Genomic DNA, 5,756 nt, shown 5'->3' with positions numbered 1-5,756 from the left:
CTATTGGAATTGAAGAATTTGCACCATTGTTTATCTAAACTTAAATCTTTGTCAAAATTAACTTGATTGGCATATCTTTGTACATTGCAGAATAAAATTGATAAAATAGCTTAGAATCATGAATAGTGACATTTTTAGAGTGTAAGAATTCAATGCATATCAATAGGTCATCATATTTTATGTTTTTATGTGCTCCATCTTCAACCACTGAAAGCAGTTAAATTCTTTCTTAGGTTTTCACCATTTGTTTAGATATTCTGTGCATAATATCGCACATAATTCAATATTCATATTAATTCTAGTTGAAATGCGAAATGCCGGACATTTCAATTTTTTTAAATGCTTGTCGAACAGGATAAAATTATTAAAAAAAGAGAACATGTCCTCCTTTTGCCGGACGGATGGTAACCCTCTGCAGAATGGATTGACTTAGATCAGTGAATTTTGGGATAGAGTTAAACATGTCTGAAAGACTTCTAGTACAATTATTGCTTTCTGTTTAAAAAAATTGTGACAAATCGTACAGGCATTGTATTCCAGATTGTTTTTTTTTTCCTTAAGAAAAATTGTCACATGGACCCGGATCAGCCACTGTCATATACACCTAACATTGGGAGTTGGTAATATTGATCAATCAGCTTATTCCATCCATTTTTAGTAATCAGCTGTGGAGTTTGCTACAAGTGTGAAAAGGTTAGATTTCTTCCTTGAAAAAAAAAAAGAAAAATCGGTCGAAATTCAGTGAGTGTGGACGTGAAGTCGCAGATTATTGGGCTGTGGAAGAATGACTGGAGATAATATCTAACTCCATTCCAAAATTCGCTGATCTAACTCAACCCATTCTGGAGTAATTCATTTTTTTCCTACAAAATATGCAATTTTGCAATAAGTTTCATAACAGACAAATTGTTACATAATGCACAGTTTGGAAGGTAAACGGATTGGGTTTGCAGTAATAACTTGATTTTTCACAGACTTTTTCTCTCTGTATAAACATCAGGGAGTTTCACAACACTTATGGAGGGGTGTCCTTAAACTTTTGGTAGGAGCTGTACTCGTCCGCGGAAAGGGATCTAGCTCTGTCAGGAGCTAATACAGGATGGCCCACCTGACATCGTCGGATGGTCAGTAATGGCTTGGGACTTATCAGGCTACTCGTCCACGAAACGGCATCTGGCGCTATCAGTGGCTTAGGCAGGATGGCCCACATGTCAGAGTATGATTTATGAATGCCACCCAGACTATCTGTCGGACCTGGACGGTCATTGCATACGGCGAACAATGGACAGAAGTGTGATAGATCTTATTGACTGGTATAGCTTGACTTTGCCCATCAAGGACTGGATCTTTGCGCAGTTAGGCCTCGTCAGTGGCGTACACAGAATTTTCTTAAGGGGAGGGGGTCATTATTAAAATTGTTTACAATTTACATTATCGGTACCGGAATTTTAAATGTTGCGTATTATTATTATTATTATTATTATTATTACGGTATAATTATTAATATCATACTGTGTTCTAATAATGAATATCCTTATAAATCTTTGAAAGGTAATTTTTTCACATTATCCAATTTTTAACAAATTTTAACTTGTTTAATTTTGTATAACATAAAATACTTGTGTCATTATTACACTTTCACAATAATTATATATATATATATAATTATTTATTTATTTAGTCAACAGTTACTTGTATATGTTAGATAGACGCTTCACTTTACATAACAGGAAAATACATGGAAACAATAAAACATATTGAAATATATGTATTTCTTTTTAGTTCAAGGAGGGGATTCAAACCCGGTAACTCTCCCCTTGCGTACGTCCCTGGGCCTCGTAAAGCCAACCAGACAAATAACCATAGTAGGCTGACTGGTAGAAAATGCACTTATAAATTATGTTACATCAACCGAAAGTTGCCTCGTCACTGCCTGTACGTTGTCTTTCGTTGTGCAATATCTTGCAACAAATTATTGGTTTCGTTATTAGGTTATTACATTAACGTACAACGAAGAGACGCACGTTTCTTCGATGTATAAACATTATCTTTCCTATCCATACTCGTATAATGGCAAAACTTGGAAGTATGTTTGAGTATACAGCAACAATGTACCATTACATATTCTTTGTTGTTGTTGTTTTAGTCAACTGAATGAACCAATAAGGCGTCACTTGTGAGGAAACTAAGCCAGGAGATAATGTGTTGGGATGGCCAGTTCCTCTTCCCCCCTATTGCATAGGCCTATATTGCTAACTAGTAACAAATTACACTAATTAGATTTCACATGTATACAAACAACTGTTGCTCTTCCGCCGACACGTAATGTCAAGTGAAATGTACAGTTCCGGTCAAAAGTTTAATACCACACTGAAATAGCATATAATAGCACTTAGGGCTTAAACTTTTGCTGCAAGTGCACTATGATTTAATTTTCCGAGCACTTACATCTATTAATATATACTTCGCTAGATTTGTTTTAGGTAATGTATTGTAGAAGTAATGAACATTAAATTTTGTAAGGTCACTCCACAAAGTCGCAATTTTTAGATAATATATAATGTGCTGAGTATTCCCAGTCGTTGAAAATATAACATACTTACTTACTTACTTACGAATGGCTTTTAAGGAACCCGTAGGTTCATTGCCGCCTTCACGTAAGCTCGCCATCGGTCCCTGTCCTGTGCATGATTAATCCAGTCTGTATCATCATATCCCACCTCCCTCAAATCCATTTTAATATTATCCTCCCATCTACGTCTCGGCCTCCCTAAAGGTCTTTTTCCCTCCGGCCTCCCAAGTAACACTCTATAATATACATTTCTGGATTCACCCATAAGTCCTACATGCCCTGCCCATCTCAAACGTCTGGGTTTAATGTTTCTAATTATGTCAGGTGAAGAATACAATGCGTGCAGTTCTGCGTTGTGTAACTTTCTCCATTCTCCTGTAACTTCATCCCTTTTAGCTACAAATATTTTCCTAAGAACCTTATTCTCAAACACCCTTAATCTTTGTTCCTCTCTCAAAATGAGAGTCCAAGTTTCACAACCATACAGAACAACCGGTAATATAACTGTTTTATAAATTCCAACGTTCAGTTTTTTAAAGCAAACTGGATGACAAAAAGCTCCTCAACCGAATAATAACAGGCATTTCCCATATTTATTCTGCGTTTAATATCCTATCGAGTGTAATTTATATTTGTCACTGATACTCCAAGATATTTGAAAATTTTCACCTTTTCAAAGGATGAATTTATAATTTTTATATTTCTATTTCGTACTATGTTGTGGTCAAGAAACATGATCATATACTTTGTCTATCGGAATTTATTTCCAAACCTATCTCATTACTTGCTTCAAATAAATTTTCCGTGTTTCCCTAATAGTTCGTGGATTCTCTCCTAACATATTCACATCATCCGTATAAACAAGCAGCTGATGTAACGCGTCCAATTCAAAACCATCTCTGTTTCCCTAGACTTTCCTAATGGTTTATTATAGAGCAAAGTTAAAAAGTAAAGGTGATAATGCATCTCCTTGCTTGAGATCCCAGTGAATTGGTAAAGCGTCAGATAGAAACTGACCTATACGGACTTTCTGTACAATTTGTTTCACTGAGACACATTTGTAGTGAATACCTCAGAAAGTGACCTCAGTGTCTAAAGTTTAGAATAGTTGTTTCCCCTTTCTATATTGTAGGGTAATATATTTTACGTTATTGTGTGTTTGGAACATTTCAAGTGAAATATCGTTTTAGTGTGACAGACATTTATGAAGACGAATGGAAAACTGACAGACTACGAGAAACAATTCTAAGGAGCATTCACATGTTTTTAAAAGTATTTCAGCTTTTGTACAAAAACCTTCAAAAGGCTTTGAAGGTAACTTAAATGGTAATTCAAGCTGCCTCACAGCTCACAGGTGGGGCTGGGCTAGTCATAACCAGACATCGGATTCTAGGGCAAATGCCTATTTTGTTTCTTTAGGAGAAAAGTAAAAATAATTATTAATATTTGTGTTTCATGGAAATTGAAAGGTATTCAAAGAGTTTTATAGTGCCCTAAAATGCCCTAAAACGGTTATTAGAGCCTAATTTGTTAATATTCGCCTAAAAATGCCTAACTCACTGTAAAGTTTCGCATTTTACTCTTACTTTTTATAATTTATACATGCATTCACTGCGAAATTTAAGGCATTTAAAAAGTGGAAAGTTTGCTTCACACCGGCCATGAAACCATTGATAAAGGAAACAAAATGTTTTGAATCTCACGACACTCGCAATAGATTTCACCGAATTTAACATGTTTGGAGGCATAAATGCCGACAAAGAACCAACCTTAGTTTTGAAGCAGGCAACAATCACAACATGTGCTGCTACCGATTCAGAGATATACTATACTATAAAAATGACTGTTTTCGGTCTGAAACCGATTAGCTGTACTGCCCTTCAGAGTGTCATAAAATCACAATTTTTGGAGAAAGAGTGTTTTTGAAATATTTATGAAAAGTCGTAAAACTGCGAATTAGTAGGGTAAACCGTTACAAAATATTTAAAAGAATGGCCCTCCTAGTGTTAACACTACCAGGAAATGCAACAATAAGTGGAACTTTGTATTTTTGTCCAATTGAATCTCAATAACAACGGTTCATTTGAATGCTCGTTAACAGTTGCTCTTTCCCTCACCTTATTTGTGTTGAGAAGTTTTGAGCGGTAGGACGTTTTCCTGTGAAGTTTAATGCGATAATGCCGAAAAATATAAGTGCAAAATCTACATTGATCCGGCAATGGCTAACAGAATATTCAGAATTCACTTATGATGGAAAAATAATATTCTGCAAGATTTGTAGCAAACAGGTATGTAACAATAGTTGAAATATATAAATTCTATTAATTTTAATGAGTAGGCCTATAATATTTATACATTGACTGAGCTATCCTGAGGTATAATTCTTTTTAAGACCACTACACTTTAACCTTTTAAATTCCGATAGTTAAAGTATTTGCAGGTCATTAAAATTTTGATTGTTCGAACCCACTAACTTTGTGATAGAAATACGGCAATACAACAATTAGGATTTTATTTTAATTCAGTTTACTTTACATTTTTAGATTTCGCAAGAAAAGAAGTGCCACCTAAAGCAGCATGTGCAAGGAGCGGCTCATAAGGCTAAAGCTCAGCAGAAAAATCAACTGCAACAAACTTTACTAACACAGCCTACTTCATCCAATCTCAGCAGCAATTTCTATGCTGATTTAACCAGAGCGTTTGTTGCTGCTAACATTCCCTGGAATGCAATTGAAAATCCGGTTTTAAGACAGTTTTTACAAAAATACTGCAAACAAAATATCCCATCTGAGTCGACCCTAAGAAAAAATTACTTAGACAGAATATACAATGAAACTTTAGCTTCCATTCGGGAGGATATAGGTGATTCTTACATAAGGGTCTCTGTGGATGAAACCTCAGATCCTATGAATAGGTATATAGCAAATATGGTAGTAGGAAAACTTAGTCCTGATGGACCTTCGATTCCACATCTCGTATGTGTTAAGGAACTTTCGAAAGTGAATAGCCAAGCCATTGCTTATTTTGTAAATAAAGGCCTACAGTCTTTATACTCAGGTAATATAGACGATTCTAAAGTTCTGTTGTTTTGTACTGATGCTGCCTCATACATGGTTGCTGCAGCTCCACTTCTTAAAACATTTTATCCTAACCTCACGCATGTAACCTGTCTAGCACATGGCCT

The sequence above is a fragment of the Periplaneta americana genome, chromosome 1, assembly GCF_040183065.1.
Source record: "Periplaneta americana isolate PAMFEO1 chromosome 1, P.americana_PAMFEO1_priV1, whole genome shotgun sequence".
NCBI lineage: Eukaryota > Metazoa > Arthropoda > Insecta > Blattodea > Blattidae > Periplaneta > Periplaneta americana.
The sequence above is the reverse complement of the archived record's forward strand: the minus strand, read 5'-3'. Positions refer to the sequence as shown.